Source organism: Chroicocephalus ridibundus, chromosome 1, assembly GCF_963924245.1.
Source record: "Chroicocephalus ridibundus chromosome 1, bChrRid1.1, whole genome shotgun sequence".
NCBI lineage: Eukaryota > Metazoa > Chordata > Aves > Charadriiformes > Laridae > Chroicocephalus > Chroicocephalus ridibundus.
Window position 1 is genome coordinate 123,757,671 of NC_086284.1, and position 21,411 is coordinate 123,779,081.

A 21,411-nucleotide genomic window follows, 5' to 3' on the forward strand; every position below is an offset into this window, starting at 1 on the left:
TGAAACTTGCTTGATTGTGCTGCTCATGGGTGCCCCCACAGGAAGCCATCGGATTAAGAACTTGACAATTTCCATCAAAGTTTCACAGGGAAATAGGAGATACTTCATATCCAGAGGTGTTGCGAAGCTGGGAAGGTGGTAGTGGTGGTGGGGAAGTGGAGAGCTGAGAAGGCGGCTGCAAAACAAGCTTAAGTTGTCAGGCTACCAGAGCATCCACCCTGCGGAGAAGTTCGCAAGGCTCCCAGGAGAAGACAAGCTTCCATGGAAACATCCAGTGGCTTCGTCTCCAGAGGATGCACCAACGGGCATGAAGCCACGGAAAAAAAAGCCATTTTTAGCTTTATTGCCTCTCCTTTACTTAGTTATCTCTCTGTACTTCTATTTTCAGTCGTTTCTGTGGAGCAGGGTAACCTGGCACCAGCCGTCAGGCTGCACAAACGTAGCTCTCAGGGGAGTAGGCGCCCAGGAATGTCACTCCCAGCATAATGGACAGGCGGCAGGAAGATACAAGGGAGCATCAACCCCCTCCTCAGTACTTGAAGAAGTCATCCAGCTGAAATGATCCTTAACAGACAAGATGAGCGACCATTTAGACCCTTTTTTCTATCCCTGGCTATTAAGGGACAAGATAGTGGTATGCTCTGCTGGCAGAAGTATCACTTTGTTAACACTATTATTTGAAAAGAAGGAAAACAACAGGAAAAACAGTCTTTCCACCCCAAAAAACAACGTTCAGGGAATTCAGAGGGTGCAGCAGATTTGCCGTATCAAGGCAGAATCCTAACTAATTTTACAGAAGCAATTCTAATTAGGCAGGAAATGAAGAACAGTTCCTTTCAGGCTGGCTGAAAGAACAGTGGATTGATTTAAATCAAATCACTGATTTTAATCATGGATTTAAATCAACCAAGCAGGACACCTTGATTTAGCTCATCAGCTTTAATCTTGTACTTTTTACTTTTTTTCCTAATGAAAGCTCATTCATTTTGTTAAGATAATGTGGGGAATTGTAAAAAGCACACTTCATGTTAAAATGGATTAAAATTTTTATTCTCACTCAACATTGATGACTTGTGACTACAATGCTTGAGCTAACTAATTTTTAACAGAGTTAAAAAGCATCACTTTTAAAAATCATTCAAATTTGAAAGCTCATACATGAAACACATTGTAAATTATTTACAGATTGTAATAAATCTAGGCCTTGATAAGTATAAAGGATTTCTGATTAGTTTTTTTCTAAAACTATTTAGGTAAAACACCCCAAACTTGCAACATCATAGCCTTCACTCTATTTGTGTTGAAGAACATTAGAGCCCGGTAAAAGGTAATGTATTACATTATTTAGGGACGCCTATCGATAGTATGAAACGTGATATTACCCAGCATTCTCTTAAAAAAAAAAAAGTAAAAAGTTGTCCACATACTATTGTGGTCTCCATTAATAAAAAAAAAAATTAAAATAAGGAAACCGTTGGTGTTGGGATCACAACGCTGAACTATTCAGAGTACTTCAAATATGAGATAGAAATGGTGACTAGGCGCAACACAGAAAAAAAAGGCTTCATAATGTATTATGGGGAAAAATAAACCAAAGCAAGCATCAGCAAAAAGGCAGAGGACACTTACGGACAGTACTCATGCTGGAAAAGAGCCGGAGGTGACAGAAGAGCAGACTGGATTTCATGTGTAGGTACTTGTAATACAATGTGGCAGCAGTGCAGAGGACAACAAAGTGTATTGATAAGAATGAAAAAAGAGATATTAAAATGATTTAAGGGGTGTTTCAAGAGAGTGGGCTGATAAATACATCACATCTGATACACCCAAGCATTACCACTGTACAAATGCATCAGCATTTCATTCAATATTGTTTCCCTTTTTTCCCTTATTTAGAGGCTTGCCAGAGACAAAAATTATAAGGAAACACTAATTTTGTACCAACACACACCAAGACAAACTTCTCCACGTAAAACTCTGCAAACCACATACTAAGTTACATGAGCTAAATACAAGATAAAAAGTGTACAAATTTTGTAGCCAAGTAATATCTCATTTTATTGTATGTACAATTCTGACTCTTTTTGTTAGGGAAAAGCTCCTGATGAAAAATATCAACTCTTAATCCTTGTGAGCTACTATTTAAATCTTTACCAGAGTTCTAAGGCTCTGCTAAAAACGTGCAATGAAAAAATGGTGATGCTTTTATTCATTAGTCCTTCCCTCCATAGGCAATTCAAAGCAGCGGACTCAGAGCTGCTTATTTCCATGTCAATGTCTTAAGCGCCTTTCCCTACTCCCGGTTAGCTCTGCAAAGCTTTGACAGAAAGCTGGGGATGGAGCCCATCCCAAATCATTCCCAGCCAAAGCAAACCTAAACAAAACTTACAATCCCCTCCAAAAGATTAAGTATGTTTGATTTGCGCAGCCATATACTACCTCAGCAATCTCTGAGGATAATTTTTCCCCTTTTACTGACAATGTTTTTGAATAAGAAAAGATTTACATATGAATTTGAAATGTTACGATAACTTTGTGGTACTTTTCCTTACAAACTATGGGAACCCGAAGCACAAAGTGGCAATCTGCTAACCAAGACAGATGCAGTGATTCTGCTTTTTTGCCTTTTTTTTTTTTTCTATTGACCCATAAAAGGAAAGAAGGACTTTTTAAACACCACTTGGAAGCATACAAGTGATAAAAACAGTCAATCCAGAAGGAATATTCAGAAGAAAAAAAAACCAAGCTACAGAAGGTAAATGATGAAGATTTAACAAAAACTCCAGATTGTTGGCCTTCGGCATACACGTGTCAGATAAATTAAAGTACAGCTTAAACGGCAATGCAGAAGTTCTGCTTTATGATTAGCAGCTTCAGATATTTAGTTTTGTGTATTTGCTTGGGAGATAATTTTCTGAGGGCCAAGCTACATAATCTATGCACTAACGGGACTCCAGATAACTGAAGTTATCGACTTGCAGCTCCAAGAGGTTAATAGAAGAACACAGCTGCGGGTTGATTTGTTGGGTACCATGGCCTTGGAGGGTTGAAGACTATGCAGATGTACAACAGAGAAGCTTTGCAACATATTGAACAGGTCCACCTTTCACATAACAACAGCACAGAACTGTGGCAAAAGAAACACCCTCCAAAATCACAGGCGTGATGCCAGTTAAGACTGAAAGTGGTGGCACTAAGAGATAAAATAAGCTGTATTAACTACTAACTGTGCTAGTATATTAGTCTTGAAGTGTCTTTTGCACAGTATCTCCTCTCCCCTGCATCCCAGTAGGATTAGATGTTCTCCAGATGTGTTTTTGAATGCTGGATTTGTTTATGTCACCCTCCGAAGTTATAAACCAAGGTCATATAATTTGGTGTGGATCATTCAACCGTGGTTTCTCCTTCCAGCAGAGGGGAGAGAGCATGGACAGAAAAGCTCTCTCAATGTAAGCACTTCACTTTCTCCGCTCAGTCTTCACACCTGCATCTTTTCAAATTACATGTTTCAACTGAAAGTAAATACTCAATGCATTCAAAATCTTGAAAAAAAAACAAACCATGCTATCTATCCTAAGAGACCTTCCATAAATCACGCTATTAGATCAGGACAATGAAACTGGTTCAAATGCTATTTCGCAGAGCATTGAAGACATCTCATGAGATACTCTATCATCTCATTTTAAACACAAATTTATCATACAAACAGGAAAAAAAAATCAGAACGCACACCTGCTTCTGATGCTGCTTACAAACCTCAGCCTGTACAAGCTCCTCTGACAGTAGAAAAGCTGCACAGTCTTATAGCTGATGAATGCATCTTTTATAATTCATGTGTTTATTTTTTGAAAAATCATTAAGCTTGCTAAAATTACCTACTAAAGAGAAAAAACATCAAACCTTTTGGTAATCAATAAAACCCCAAAAGATAAAGAACATCTATTGAGTAAAATAATAGCTATTCCAGCTGGTTTTAGTATACCTAGCTGGATACACCTATGCTAGCTGCTGTAGTTAGTGCAAACCAAGGACGGACTTTTCCCCGTTTTCCATCACAGCCAGAACTGCTATGCATAGTCACTTATCATAACAGAAACACATGCTTAGGAATAATTACTAAAAAACACCTTACTTTGTACTTTTCACCAGATATTACTTTGCAGATGAATTCAAAGCATAAAAGGTAATAGTAAGATAAACTACAGACGTAGCTGTTTACTCTGTAGACGGACATTCGACCTGCTTTACTGCCTCTTCCTTATTTCTTCTATTCATTGACCAAAGAAACAAACCCTCTCTTGTCTTCTGGATACAGCCACTGGAGAGGAGTGAAGTATATATTACCAAGCAGCCTTTTGGCTCTGTCGTAGTCAAAGGAGCAATATGCTAAGCATAACACTCATACAATTTTCTTTCCTACCTAATTTCACGTTGTAATTTTAATGAAGAACACATTTAAACAGGTATCTTCACTCCCATGTCTTTTTAATCCTAGGTAATTTTTTAACGTCTACATATTTATGGATTAAAACCTAGATCTAACAAAAAAAAAGTCTTCTGAATAATTCTTTCCTCGGACTTATCGTTCATCACCTTAACTTGTGGTTTGTCTTTCACCAAACACAGAATGCATCATTTCTTATCTTCATTCTTTACAGAGGATATGCCATCTTAAACAGAGTTTACATTCTCCTGTGATAACAGTTGCTTCTAAACAAGCGGATAAAATTATTTCCATTTATAACTTGTTTTGCTGGTTAAAAAAAACCCACATGAAAGGAGCTGTATAAATATGAAATTATATTAAAGCACTCATTACTTCTAGCAGGAAAAACAAAAACAAAAATCCAAAAGAAAATTCAAGTAGAGCTAATTAGCATTAAATTAAATATTTTAGGTCAAATACTAGATCTTTGATAGTTGATTTTTGCATAAAGAACAATATTTTTAATTATAAGATTTACCCATTCTGTTTTAAAACAAATACACGCGTAATCTTTTTCAATATTGAAGTTCTAGCTATCATCTTTCTGGAGTGATAACTTTAAAATTTATAGCTGGTATGAGTGGCAGTCAACATATCTGATTTTAAAATAAAGTTACATTGCAAAGAATAGGTTCAACATTTCGTGGATACATATGAGATATAGTCCCAGATTTTGAATGATTAAAATATACATGCCATTACGCGTACTCTTCCTTCCCTGGTTACAAAATTTTATAAGCTTACTATCCTGGAACAAAAACTGTTGCAAAAAAATTGAAAATTTAAATTTTGGCATAATTCAGTATTTATGGGCTGGAAACCCAACAGCACTTATGTGTATTCTGTAACTTGCTCTTGCTACTGTTGAAAAACCATGTTTGTGACCAGGTTGCAACTTCTCCCCTCCCTGTCACCAGTGTAAAAAAAAGAGAAGGGATTCAATTCATCTGTCCCAGGGCAACCAGTCGGGCAAGTGGATTTTCTGATTTACGAAGAGCTTTATGTAATTCTGCACAACCCTACGTATAACTAAGCAGAGGCCTATAAAGATGTCAAATCTTTGATCTATTAGGATTCAGTCTCTGCATTATTCTTTCAGCTACAAATTCCAGTAAGATATCATGGAAGGAGTAATAAAATAATATGAAAGATTGAAGCCAGCAGATGAAGATGGGACTCATCAAAATACTAAGAAGCTGTTGTATGCACTCAGCTAAAAAAAATTAGATAGAGATTTTATATTTAGGCTTTCTGGAAAGAGAAAGTGGGCTAAGTGTAGGGTATGTATGTTCCTGTTTATGTGCATGTACAATCACACTATAAATATGAACTGATTTCACTGGAAAATTTCCTTTTCTGTCTCACACTCACATATTACTGAAGCTTCAAGTACAATAGCGAAAAAAAAAAAAAAGGAACAGGTTAGTGAACTCATTACAATTTCTTGAGATTTCAGCCTTCAAGTTTCCCCTCTTTAAATGCATGAAGAGAAGACAAAACGCAATAGTTGTGGCTTGGGTTCTGATCTCAGTTCAGCTGCATAAATTGCTGAAATTTAAAAACTATTCCAGATCCATACTAGAGCAACTGACTCTACATTTGGAATGTCATCATGTACATTTTTAAAATCACAGTGGAAAATTTTGTTACGGCCACCAAAAGAAAACATTAAAAGCCAGTCATTTCAAATCTATATGCCCTTGCCTCCCTCCCTGCTCAAGCCAGCGAACCCACTGCAGCATTATCTTCCATTCTGTTTCTAAATTAATTCTCTTAAGCACCAGTCAGTTTTCATGTAAAGCAGGGAGAAAGACTTCATGTTATCCGAATACCTTAATTTGAAAGATTTACTGCTAGGAAAATTATACATTCTATATGTAGAGTAACAAGCAGAGTATCAACAGAAAGCCCAACCAATCTATGAATATTACAGAAAGGAAGGTCTTTTGGCTAAAGATCTGAGCGAAGAACAAGGACGCCCATATTCTTGTTCTGCCACCAAAAAATAAATCATTGTGCATGCAGCACTTGGGGAAAAATGCTTTCAAACCTATTTTTTTTCAAAACCAACTCTGTAGTATTATGTGATTAAATAATAATACATTCTATAAAAAAATCATTATTCTGTTAGTACAGTAAAATGATCTAACACTTGATTACTTATATGCGTGCTGTTCAGGTTTTCATGAAATATCTAGTTTTAAACTCTGCTAGATTAAACACTGAGGCTGCATACTCAATAAATGATGACAAATTATTCTGGCATAAAGGCAAATACTTGTATTTTATTAATGTAAGACAATTACTGTATTTTCTATATCATTAGAATTTCAGTATGAAGGGCACGATAAAACCAACTCATAACAAATCATCCATAACATAGTCAACATGTGAAAAACAACATATCCCCAAAATTAAAAACTTAGCAGCAGTAGTAGAATGGTGACAGCCACGGTGCATCACAAAAATGGAGGAGAAATAAGAAAATAAAAGAAGTCTTGTGTAAGAAGTAATGTTTTAATAGGGTCAGGAAAATGGAAGCTCCTTAGCAGGGAATCTCTTCGCTACATTTAAGAAAATAACTTTTTAATTGCTATCCATGAAGAGTTTGCTACAGTTCAGTACATCTACCTAATGTAGTCACCTGTGTCTTAGGTCCATCTGCTTTTGACTGCACACACTTCAGATCCTGTGCATGTCATCTGGCAAAGTTTCCAGTTAGGAAAGCAGCTCTTTATACAGCCCTCTAGGCTCATCTAAGTGTAGCTCAACGGTTAAAACTCAATGGTTAAATGTAACTAAATGGTTAAATCTTCCCTCACAGTTTGCCTGCTATGCTCACAGCTTGCCTACTATGCTCATAGTTCTTCCTACCTACAGGGGTTTTAGTTACCCAAGCAACATATGGAGTTAAAAGATTATTAACTATATAAGGAAAATTAAAAAACAAAACAAAACCCCAGTCCTAAGTATTTTACAGTAAGAAATTTAGGTGAACCAGGACGTATGACCAATTCTGATAAATCATGGAGCAGGTTGGACCTTGTCCTGTAACATTCTTGAATATCAAAATGAACTCTAAGCCAGGATGGTTTTAAAACATAATGACTACCTAAACGTATACAATAAAAAACTTGCTAATGCCCACATGTTTCGGGAATAAAAGAAATCTTGACAAACACACACATTTTTGCCCAAAGGTTTCTTCTGCCTTCAGTCTTCACCAAGCAACTCACGTGACACTCTCTGTTGAGACCCTCTCAGATTAATGAATTACTTGTTTCACAACAAACTAAAGGAGATAGAAGTGATTTTGTTGACTTCTGCCAAAACAGGCCAACACATTCAGGTTTAAATGGAACAACGCAAGAAGCAATGTCAGATGCCCAGATCCACCGAGGCTCATCAAATTTTACCCAACCCTTTCTTACTGGATTACAACACCAGTGATCCTTGGGCTGATTTGTATTTCCACTCTAGGGACATATACTACAGGAGTAGCTGTCTCTGAAGTAACCACAAAACATGCTATTTAATTCCGCTTCTAACGGGCACTGCAAAATAACCTCCTGTCAATGCACAGTCAGTATAAAAATTCACCAATTTCCACAGAAAAATCTGAAATTGGTCTGATAATGACAACTCTGCAAGATGCGTTTGGGGGTTTATGACACGTCAGCATTATGTATCTGGAGAATAAATAAAGTGAACAAACATAACGATAATTTTCCGAGTGGTTCTTTAAGTCATTGCATATGTATTTTAAGTTGAAATACGAATTTCTAAACTGATCCTGAGATTCTATCCTCTAGCTTTAATCGCAATCAGTAAAAAAAAATATTGTTATAATTTGGCACCAAACTGTGAAAACAAAAAGCCATTTTCTCTTTTGGAAAAACAAAACTGATCTTGCTTTCAGCTCATTCTTCATGAAGCATGAGGTAGGAAGAAGCAGCTTTAAACTGATGTTTGTAAGTGTCACTTGGAAGCATGGCTACTTAGAAAATTAAACCCATAATACTTTATATTACAAATGCAATTCCAGGCCTCCTAGGTATTAGCCTCATGTTCTAAACACAATTTAATTTGACTGGGCTGCCTGTCACAAAACTACAGAAAGCAAGATTCCATAACTTTTCCACTTGATCCACTTTCCACATTGATCAGTTCTTTTAACAACTTATTGCTATTCCACTTACACATAAAATCACTGTGTGCAAATATCAGAATTACTCCTCTTCAGTTGCTCTTATATTTTCTGTTCAAAAATTATGTGACAGCAAAAAGCAGTCAGCAGAGTAAGCATTAAAACACACATATAATCTACTTGATTTTTATAGAGATGTCAGCATATTTTTTATCCGTTATTACGGATTTGCAATTTTTCATACTGCTCAGATAAAAGATACTGCAATTTCTCTCTGCATTTCAAATGTTGGCATTGTTAGGACTTCTATTATAGCGACACCAAGCAACTGGAAGGCTCAGCCTCCACTGTACCAAGTGCTGCACATCTCTAGAGGCAGACTGCCACAAACACCTTACAAAACAAGCAAAAAACCCAGAAAAAAATGGAAGCTAAAACATTTCTTCTTCCCTTGCTCCTCCCCACACCTTCCCCACCTTTAAAGCAGGCATGGAAAGCAGGATCCAGTGAGCAGACACCAGTCTGCTTTTGAAGCGCGGAGCTGTACCACGGAGCTGGGATAGGCACACCATGTGCCACTGCGACCAGGCTCTTGGGTTTGCCAAGAGACCTCACATCACACCTTTGCAGAACAGGTGACACCTGCTCCTCACAAGCAGTCTCAGCTGCAGAAAGGAAGCTGGAAACCTCACTCTTTAAGATAGTCTTCCTCAAGTCAAGACTTGAAACTGTGGAAAGGGCCAGAGCCGCCTATTACAAGGGGCCAGAGACTGAAATCACCTTCTTCAACCAGATTGACCCAGGAATTAAATTCTAAATATGCTGTTTCTGTGGTACCTCAGTTCGTTTGTTTTAAGCGGTGAAAAGGTGTCTTGAGGGAGATGGGAAGGGGTAAAAGGCCAGGACAGCCTTCTGCCTAGGGATAGCACATTTCAGAGATTAAAGAGAAAACCCGTTATGTTCAGAGCTTGCAGCCACAAGCTCTGCAACAGCCAGACAAAACAGACACTAAGAGCAGTAGCTATTTCATCCTTCTCTAGGTCTGGCTTACACGAATGACACCTCCCCGTAAGGTCTCCTGTTAGCAAACCCCCACGGATGCTACCATTGAGGCCTGCTGAAAAATGAAGCATTAGGAAGGATGCACAATCTGCATCCTTTGGTGCAGGATGATCAACCATCAGCAAGTGATTCAACAGAATAGCCAGTGATTTACTGTTCTGCTCCACAGGTCTGAACATTTACCACAGGTACCTAACATTGTTTTTAGGCCACATTTGTCTCAACTTTATGCTTTCAATCTGAAAAGTGTACAAAAAGGGAAGCACAGTTGGTAAAGCTGTTCCTAGACAATAACATTATTGGTTTTTTAATAGAGAGGAATAAGTAAAAGTAGCAGAAACTACAGAACAGGAAGACTTAATAAGCCACAGATATATTTTAATTCAGTTAATCATTATCAAAGAACATTTATAAATCAGATTCCTTCTCAAAAATGTTAATTCAATCATAGGTATATTCTGTATGAGCATGACAGCACAGCCACTAACATAAATTTAGAGAGTCAGTATTGTTTTTTGTGTGATCAAATTGACATACAATGGAGAAATCTGATTTCCTGAAGTCGCCTCTCCATCGCACTCTGAAAAGATATCCAGATCAGCATCCCAAGGTTAAGCACAACCAATTGCACAGCTACTTATGATTATTATGGCTCTACATAACATAACATCCCCCAAAATTCCACTGTCATGGTTAAGTGAAATTCTGCGACCTGTTGCAAACCCATGGAATCCTCTATTAATTATATTAAAATTGCAATTAATATATTTAGATATAGGAAAAAAAAACAACCCAAACACCAAAATCCATCCCAACTCATCAAATTCAAAGCTGCAAGTTGTCAGAATAAACAAATACACAATTTTTTCTTACTATCTGAAGATATCTCAGATTCCTAGAAGGACAGAAAATAAAACCCTTCTACATATTTAGAAATTACATTTTTTTTTAATCAAAACTTTTGAACAAGGATTTGCAATAAGATATTTAAAACATAGTTTAACCTTAGTTGTGGATTTCTTCAGCTTGCTCCAGGAATTAAGGCCCCTCATCTTAGAAAACAAGCCAAACAGAGCCAGCTTAAGAGCACAGGCCCTTCGGTGTATGTCAAACAGACACACGTGCTGTAAATTAAGAGCATTTTCACCAGCTTTTGAAAGGTGCTATCAGGCAACTCCCCATCCACCACAGGATCCACAAGACAAGTAAGTTGCTGATAACTACAATCCCCATGTTTCCCTCACTGTTCTTCTTTTTCCTGCCCAGTTGCAGAAAATTGTAGAGTGCCAAGCATTCCCTCTTTGTGAACATAAAATAAAAGTACAGCATTTAACTCAGCCTGCATTTCCCCAGTTAAAAACTAACCTGAATTGGGCTCATCTCCATCTGGAAGGAACACAGGACATTACGGGGAAACAAAAAAATCACATGGGACTCATGACAGATGCAACCCATGTGCCTTTTCACCAAAATCAGTCTCCCCACATAATCCCACTGCTCTAAAAATGGAGTGTTACAAAGATAAACTGTATAAATAGATTTTTTTTTGCTGTTAAAACATGCCAGAAGTCCTCCATGTCATATTAAACAGTCTGAGTCTAAGGCCCATCACACAATTTTTAAAAGGAACAAAGTAATACATTATTTCTTTACCCCACTTTGCTATATTTGTTGTCACGTCTGCCAGGAGCACCATTAATGCTCCCAGTGCTCCTTTGGTTTTCCACTTGTTGCTTGCAGGCCTAAGATGCTAACCGTAATGTGCTCCAAAAAGCTAGTCCTCACCAAGTACAGAAGCAGCGCTCCCCATTCTTTCGGTGTGCATCACTTCTGACATTGTTTTATATTGAGGTTTTTAGAAGAGGTGGGAATAAAAAGAAGCATAAGCAGAAAGTTAGACAAAAATACATCTTTAGGATTAGCCAGCTCTGGGTGGATACATAACCTGCTATACACCTGAAGATACTGCAGAATCACAGACTCAAAAAAGTCCAGGTTGAAGGGGGCTTTGGAAATCACCTACCCCAACCTTCTGTCCAAAGGAGGGCCCAGGTCAGGTTATTCATAGTTCTGTTAAGCCAGTTCTTAAATGTTTACAGTGAAATACCATGTTTTTATCTAATTCTCCTCTTCAAATTAGGTTACAAGTGTAAGAAGAACACTTAAATACCAGATGGGTGTTGACTTTAATGGAGGCCTTTCATTTTGACTGATTTTCATCTAAGTCTTTTCACTTAAGGAACAACAACTTATAATAGTTTCAAAACAGCAAGTAAAAGCAAGGTTAAAAAGTTGCTTCAAAACAACCCAATATCCTCCTGCTCTAGAGTTTTATAATAATGCGGCAATAACACCACCAATAATGACACAGGCCCACAGACTTGATCAAAGCATCCTAACAAAGCACCTGTATTCCAGGTGCCACTTGGTGCAAAACACAAGCCACCGCATTGTTTTCCAGTTGGAGACAGAAAGAACCTGCTGAGCTGTTTTGTAGTTATTGTGAGACAGTGGAGATGGTACTTGAATACCACTTGCACTAGACTTGGGTCTGTCTGAAGATTGCTGACATCGATCAACTTCAATGAGCGTTGGATCAGATCCGCACCTGAGAATTTAAGCAATTTAATTAAGGCTTTGTCAATCTCAAAGTTTGTTCAAGAAGCAGCTGGCCACTAACTGAAGAGGACAAGTTGTTCTTTTAAACTTGTAAGGCTTTCCCTCCAGGACCAGAACAAACATTTTAGGTCCTTAATCTACAGTTAAGGTTAATCTGTTTTAACAATTTCCTAATCAGCTAAAATGCGCCGGATATTGATGAGAATGGAAGCAGAACACAGCCTTGATTAACTGAAGGGCAAATTAACTTTTCATCTGAATCCTGGGACACTAGAAAAAGAACAGTTGGGAGAAGTAGGAAAATTTGTCTCCTGAAGAGTAAGAAAAGATCTGAAATACTAACTCTCTGAGCAGAACAAGTAACTTCAGGAAGGGCATTCAGAAAGAGAATTACAACCATTCAAGACTGGAAGGCTCAGAGGGTGGTTCCATTAAGAGACTCAATGTCAGATTAAGACCACAGGGAAGAAAGACCTTCTGAATGTCAGTTTTGTTAAAAGGAGTATTTTAAGAAAAAAAGAAGAGACAAGAAAGAAAAGAAATGTGACTTCAAGACGTGAAAGAAGTTTTTTTTTTTCTCCCCCTAAACTCTGCACCTGATTGCTAAAGTAGGTGCTATTTACACTTTAAGTAGTCACCTCTATGGATTTTATCAAAGACTTTTAGTGGGAAACCAGGATCACAATCTACTTGTTAGGAAGAATTACACCATTAGTGTAAGAGATGCCTGGATCACCCGTCTCCAAAACACACGAGCACCAGCTGGGAGGGCACTTCATCTGTTGAGACTGTGATTCACTATTCTGAACTTGATGCTGGGAAGCAAGAGAAATAGACTCTGCAGCCAAAAGTTTAAGTCAAGAATTTAAAACTTGATCATGAAAGAAATCATTCTCTAGCACATATGAGGACAGGATCCAATCTACACCATCAAGTGTGTATGAAGAAGTGCCTCGCTTTGTTGGTGTCATATCTTATCACTAGCCGTAGCATCTATTATGCTAAGAAGTAACACTTCTTGTAAAGTGATCTGCAACAAATCAAATGAAACACATCTCCAAAATCATTATGAGGAAAAAAAAATACTGATTTACTATTTAAGTAATATCACTCTAGAGCAATCTGAAATTTGCTGTTCCTGTTACTCGAGGTTCCTCTAATAAATACCACTGAAGGAAGCAGATACAAATACAGCATCGGGAAGAAAAATACCAGTTAAAAAGGTGAGGAAGTGGAAGCAACTGAATAACAAGAGGTTAAATAGCAAAAAATTTTAACTGATGATTTTTTAGCTGAATTGAATGTGATTCAACACCAAACATGAAGGGTCCTTCTTGAGCTGTACAAATAAGTTGTTTCTACCAGTATCTGAAGCATACAGAAAATCTACAACAAAAATGCAGCTGAACACACTACCGCTCTTGCCTTTTCTATTCATGCTATAAAATTGCCATTTTGGCTCCTCAACAACTGCTTTAAGCTACACCTCCACTTTTCTCACTTTAAAAGGTAAGTTTTATCAGGGTTAAGCATGCATTTCAAAAATTTTAATTTTTTTTTTTGTATGCTGATTTAAACCCTACCAACTAATTTGTTATTAAAACACAGAGAGTATGAACTCATAAACTGAGGATATTTATCGCACTGTGTTTTTGTAATCTCCAACAGAACCATCTACAATCATTTTCTTACTCTAAGAAAATTAATAGAGCAGTAATCTCAGGTACGACTAATCTCACCTAACTGTAATTACATTCAATATGGGCTTTTATACCACTCTAACATCACCTTTATGCTCAGATCCGAGAAAAAGGCACTTCTAGGGAACTAATAATGAATAGTCTTATTTATAGTGTCATGCACACTCTATTGTGAACAAACACCGTTTAGACAGCTAGCTCAGATGTACACATCCCCAAGGGGTCAGATAAATTCCTGTGACTATTGTACTCAAACTATTGGGGGGGGGGGGGGACACACAACAAAAAACCTCAAACAGACAACAGTCATTATAAAGAAGTTGTCAACAGAAGCTGACAGTCAAATACACTGCATAACCTTGCAACTGTTCCCAGCCCTGCCTCGGAGGGTACCATTTACACACCTGAAGCTACCAAAAGTCCTCCCTACAGAGCAGGGCTACACAGTGAATCCACGCTTGCCACTGCTCCAGGTCTACTCGTGCAGCAGACCTCCTCCCTTAGCTGTGCAATCAAGTGACTTTGGGTATTCAAGGAGATCCACATACACAAAATAACAACACAGTACTACGGAGCCTGAAAGACTGTTCACGTATTTATCAAGTTTTCGTTCACATGCTTGTAAAAAAGCACCCTCATTTGGAGGCTGAAATGCTGAATAGGCAGTTTCAGTATTTTACAATTTTTGCAGACAAAAAGTAAAGGTTTCTAGTAAAAATGCTGACATTAACTTGCTGCAAGTGCTACCAATATCTTTAAAGTTATACAACCAGGAAAAAATACACATTTGCAAAATCATGTAATAAATCAGCGTTGAGAGTATTACTTTTCACAGATAACGGGAAGTGATGGATTTCTTTCCCCAAAGACCAGCAGATATTTCACAGACATTGAATACAGAAGAGAACACTACATAGTGTTCACGCATTTCATCTAGTCTACAGTATTAAAACATTCGAAGTGTTAGGAAGATGTAACAATGACACCAACGTATAAAACTTTGTCATTGAGACATCCATATTGGCATTCTCTATATAAAGATTCTCTAGATATCCCAGTTTAAAACCTTGAAACCTTCTCAGTTTAAAGATACTGGTATTACTGTAAGTCACCGAGATTAAAAAAAAATGCAATGGCTTATATTACTTCAAATTAATTTAAAAGCTTCAATTAATAATAACTAGATTTAGTAACACAATTTTGCTGTTAGCAAATATGAAAGAAATTCTTAGTGAACTTCTGTGATACTGCAGCTTGGCCTTAGAACAAGTAAATAAATGTTGTAAAGCAAATGAGAAAAAAAATCTGTTCATAGTTCTAAGACTGCAACAATTAACAACTTGTGAACAGCTGATTTTTCAAAGGAAAGTATGTTCCTGTGAGAAAGATAGGATTAACGAAACAAGTCTTTTCTCCCATTCACCGCTCTCCAACACAGGAAAAAAGATCTTTTTGTCTATAACTCACAGAAAGGACAGAGACAGTTTCTGTTTCAAAGGAAGAATCCGAAATTTTTCTCACTCGTTTTTAGACAAAGCTCATCCAGGAACATCTTGGTGAGACTAGCAATTTCAACAAAATAGTTTAATATTTATCTGTTTCTGTCTACCATCCCATGCAACATAGTCATCCCTCCACATGCTCTCCCTTAAGCACTGTAAGCTGCTACTCCTTATCTTTTACAGAGCTGTTGGCTCTTTGCAATTTCTTCGTGATCTAAGCTCTCTTTCCAGTACACATGATTTTTCAAATTTCCGAGTGTTTCTTCGAGAAAAGATCACCCTAACTGATTATAACTGAAGACTATCTCACAAAGTGGTGAAGAGCTGAGGGAACTTGCTCTGAGACACAGACAAGAAACTTCTAGTTTCAATGTTTAAATGGCGCTACCGTCTCTCTCAGATTGATGTCTGATTGTAACAGGTTCTTCTTTGCAGATTGCGCTAACACAACACCCAAGTACCTATTTGTTTTGCTAGTGAATCAGTATTACTTGAATCAGCATCCCTCGCCCTTTGGGGAAAAAAAAAAAATGAAAAAAGAAAAGATCTGCATTATTTACTAGCCAGCTATTTTGCCTCCTCAGAATATCAAGATTAGATATTTGGATGGATATTCTCTCCACTCTACTGAACAGGGAAACTAGCTGATACCTACTGATTTGGGGGACACTTACAGGAATTTCATTTTCTCACATATCTGCACTCACTGACTGACTATTTTCACTGATACCAGTAACTTGATGAACTTTATTAACCAATATGTGAGCCCTCACAGGGAAGGATAAATGCTGCCATTCTTTTTCTTTGGGGAGATCACAAAAGTAACATACAGAAATTATTGTCTTTCCCCCTGATACAAGCAAGGATAACTTATGTGGTACCATGTGTTGTCAACTCTGTTTAACCTGATGGTAGAGAATAATACTGCTGGGATGAATATGGATTTTTTACAAGCCCTGACCAGTGTCTGCATTTTCCTCCTACAGCAAAAGAAGTAACAATTGATTAAGATTATTTAAGCATAAGTTGTACTACCGTCCAAGAATCAAGGCTGGAAAAATGCAGAGTTGGTGCAGATCATGTCAACATATTGTATTAAGTTCACTGGACACGTACTCTCTCCAGAGTTTTATTCCCTCTGCCCTATAACTTTGCAGTCATTTTGTGAGAACTGCATGTAAGCCAGGAGCAAGCAAATCCTTGTTATGACCGTTGTATTTTACATCCCTTCTGCAGTATGAAAGCTGTCTCTGTAAGGTACGTGACAACAGACTGTAAAGGTTTAGGGGTGTGACTTTACCCTGGCTGTCTTCAAATGCCACATTCAGATTTTAAATTCGGTAGCTGAGGTGCGGCATAAAAGCAGTTTCTCCCAGAAGGGTTAGGTGCACAGAGAGGAGCTGGCCATTTCTTCAGTGTCTTGGACAAATCTCTTGAGTGCACAACAGAAGATAATCACAAAGGCCGCCAGATTGGGATACAGTGGGTTTGCACAGGCTTTTATTTTTTATTGGGTAGATAACTGTTTTGTAGTCAATTCTTTACGGTCATTAAAATAAAACACTTTATTTCAAAACAAAGATACATGCTCTTCAACATGAAACGAGAGCAAACAGACTGGAGGCTAACTGTGCCGCTCCCCTGCCCTGCACTGCCAGTACCATGGGAAATGCTTAAGGAAGTCAGAGGAGAGAAGAGACAGTATTCTACAGAGACTTAGGACACGGTTGTATTCCCTTATCATAAGCACTCTGGACTAAAGGAAGTCTAACTTTATGTGGCAATTTTAAAAAATATGTTTTGGGGCAATTTTAAGTGCATTGGTTTCTCCCTGAGAGATGCCAAAAAATTAAATTAAAAAAAACCACTGCATACTTACTGGCTCACTAATATGTGATCTGGTCAGAATTCATTTTCTCATGCAGTGGGACTGCTTGAGTGATCAATTCTCCAAAAGACAGCTGTCCAAAAGCCCTAAGGGTCTCCTGCTGGTGTACTTCAAAAGCATAACTAATCCTGGCTCTGTTTCTGGTCAAGAGACGCTTACCCTGCTAGCTCTATCTGGGAGGAAACACAGTAAAAGCATTAGGTCACAGAAGCATCAAGAGCTTCAGCAGGGAGTCCTTCGTTCCCAGTCTTACTTTCCAACTCTTTGTATCACATTGATCTATCCGCTACCTCTTCTCTTCTCTGTGGATGAGCCGAGGCCATACTGCCTCACCATAAAGTTTCCAAAACTAGACTGGAAAAGGCAAGCGAAACCAAATAGCTCATCCGACCACATTCCCTCTTCCTCTTGCCCTTTGCCCTCCCCAAGCAACAAACTAGACGCTCTGAACAAAATGAAAGCTGCTAAGTTTTCTGTAGATGTCTGTGTTTCACCAGCTGAAAGCACATACACACACATTTGAAGCAGAGGACAAGGCCAGAGGTTTAACCTGATCTAGAAAATCGCTCTGGAGAGATTAATCTTAATTAATTACACCCTGCTTTATAAATCCAGCAGAAAACATGACACATGTGCTACAGTGGTTTCAACAATGCTGGAGAAAATGAATTAGCTGACAAAGGGGAAAAAATTGCCTTTTCATCCTTTTTCCATCTGAAATTAATTGCAAAATGTGTACCACTGTACTGTAAAAATGCTGAAGTCAATATAAAAATTGCACACATAAGGACCCCCATGTATTTGATATTTATTTCATCCCATTTTATTTTTAAATAACTAAGATTTTTTTGAATGCACTAGTTTACAGGCATTTTTTGCTACATCTACGTAAGCTACCTGGGAAGAGCAGTATTACAATTTCTATTTTTCAGGCACAGAAGCTGAACAAACTAAAAGAGAAAAATCAACCATTTAACAGAGGTTTGATCTTAGAGAGTCTGGACTTCGTATCCACCAGAGTAATGAACTTGCAGCCAAACATGGAACGGTAAAGGTCATATCAGACCACAGTTCAGGGTGTTCATGTCCAGGGTCACCCGCCTGACAGACACACAAACATTCCTGCAAACATCTCAGGTCACTGGCCTGACACCCGTGGGACCAGCAAACAGGAAAGAGAGGTGCAACTGAAGGACCTCAGGAGTGCCAGGCTACGCACCGCAGGGAGGCAGCATCTCTTGGCAGCCTGGGTAGCCCCCACTCCTCCCATTTCCAAAGCAGCTGGAAGAGGAATGCAAATGCTGACTCTCTACCCCTGTAATTACCAATAGGTAAGTGTTAATGATGTTACTTAACAGACTGAAATTCCTAAAATGAAGGTAATGGGACCTGACCTCACCGCATTAGTTCCAGCAGTTATCAGCTCCTTCACATTCTGTTTCAAATGGACTAAACTTGCTTTCTAAATGGGCACAACAGTTAGCCCAGAGTATGTGAAACTTCATTTCAAAAAGGAGAAACAAAATGACAACCCAGAATATTTATGTAACCTGTCCAGATCACGTAATCCCTAGATTAAAACTCATGAATTTGAGAACGCAGTTTCCGTATTTATGATAAACTACAGATCTCTGAAAGCAAGGCTGGTATAAAACTCCCTGGACTATACATGTCCATGTGGCAATAAATACATTTACGGTGCCAAATTAGTTTTCCAGTTTATGCTGCTGAGACCTCAGGAAAATCCTGCTCCAGTTATGCAAAATCCTCAGGATTCAGCTTTGGCAGATGTTTAGCAATGAAGTACAACACTTGGTACCTTCTTTTGAGGTTGAGTCCAGGTGAGTGTGGGATATAGCAACTGAAATGCACAATTTCTTCAAAGTAATACCGCTGAGCAATAAGGTAAAAATTACTGGCACATTTAGAGAACATTGAGTACTATTGTCTTTAGTGATGGTGTTTCTTATTGTTATTACCAACAACTTCTCAGGAAGATCCTGAAATAACGAAAGTTTCCAGGAGTGGGAATCAAACAACTGAAAAATTAAAAGTTTGCAAGTAAGACCTGTCAAGCCTTCTAGCATAGAGACTTTCAAACTCTACCCCTAAATGACTTTTTCCCAAAGAAGAAAAGTCCAACAACAGAAGTGTTCTGGTCACGAACCCACAGAGAAAAAGACACCACAGAAACAGGCAATTCAGTGTACTTTTTTTTTTTTTTTTTCCCTTAGAAGGACAAAACACATGATACCTGCATGGGTAATGGCTTCTTTCAATTAAACTACTGGGACAATCTATTCGTCAGTGAAATACATCAAAAGGCATACACGGTTTTCCTTATATTGATGTTTTCATACAATGTTGTTGGAGGGAGGTACAAAGAAGTGATGGCTGGCTAGAAGTGACAACGCTATACATTCATCTGTAAAATAGAGGCCACACTGAAAAAATATCAACAATTTAGAGCATTCTCCTACAAAACACAACTGTCTTACATGGTATATAAGTATATACAGTATGCCTGAGTTCTCTGCCTTGTCTGCTTTAAACGATTAAAGTGACATGCCTAAGTTATTCCTTTTCTGAAAAAAAGGATAGCTGAGAAATGGTTCCTGATAAACGGGGGAGAGGGGACGGGGGGGACTTGCTGAACATGAAGTTCTAGTGCCTAGCATTGCCATTCATACTAAACCTCCTTTTTATGAAAGCGGACTTGTCTATTTTGAGAATTCAAGAGTCACATTACAGCTTTCTGCATAGAGCACACCCTTGGAGGTTTGATTTCAAAAGCCAGACATCGTATTGTATACTCCCTGCTGACAAGAAGTCAGTCAGAACCTATTACATCACTCTTCAAAGAGCGGTAAAGCAAATGCAGGAAAACCCCTGAAGTGATCTGATAAATGATTTTGTTAGTTAGTTTGGCACCAGTGTGTCTGGTATCTAATATGTATGATACACAGCCTACCAAGTACGCGGTATTAGATTCCTACTATTTTGTGTCAACAAGAAATGTATGCTGTGACACAGGCCTTTGTAGTAAAGTATGGGAGGAGAGAAAAGTCAGAGGGAAACACAATACATTTCCCAAATACATAAGGAAATCACTGAATTGTGCTGGGATTGTATATTGCTAACAGGCTGCCATCAGGAACAAAGAGTCACAATTCAGACTACTAACTCCAAGCATATCATGTTGCACCAGCATTACCTAGATTTCAAATACAATTTACTACTGGACAACCCCCCCCCCCAAAAAAAAAAAAAAAACCACAACAAAACACCAGGGTTTCAAAGGATCTTTTTCTCCTCTTACAATATGTTTCATGTAATCTTCACGTATATCCAATATCAAGACTATGACTGAAGAAGGGAAGCAAAAGAAGAACAATAATCCAGAGATTAACCTATTTCACAGAAACATCACAGAGTAATTCAGGTTGGACAGGATCCCGGGAGGTCTCCAGTCCAGCTCCCCGCTCAGAGTAGGGTCAGCCATGAGATCACATCAGGCTGCTCAAGGCTTTATTCAGGCAGATCTTTAAAAATCTCAAAGGATGGAGCCTGCAAAACCTCTGCAGGCAACCTGCTCCTTCCCAGTGAAAATATTTTTCTTTGCTGTCCCGTTTCAATTTAAGACCACTATCTTTTATTCTCCCCCTCTGAACCTCAGTACTGAGCCTGGCTGTCTTTTCTGTAGCCTCCTCATAGGCAAGAGGCTGCTGCCAGATGCCCCTAAAGCCACCTCTCCTCCAGGCTGTACAAAGTCCGCACCCTCAGCCCCTCCTCATACGGCAGGTCCCCCACCACAATTACTCGTTTATCCATGTCTGTCTTGTATTGGCAGGCCCAAAAGCAGATGCACTATTTCAAATGTGGTCTAGTGAGTACCAAGTAATGGGAATAACCACTTCACTTGACCTGGTGCTGTTCTCCTGTTAATGCAGCCTAGGACACTGCCCTCTGCTTCAAAGGCACACTGCTGGCTTGTGGTCAGCTTGTCT

At 38.4% G+C, this 21,411-nt stretch overlaps 1 protein-coding gene across 2 annotated transcripts in view; it reads right to left on the reverse strand.

Moving 5' to 3' along the window:
* The window catches only part of ALCAM (activated leukocyte cell adhesion molecule), a 122,295-nt gene that overhangs the window by 54,221 nt on the left and 46,663 nt on the right, over window positions 1-21,411 (reverse strand). The window lies entirely within an intron of this gene.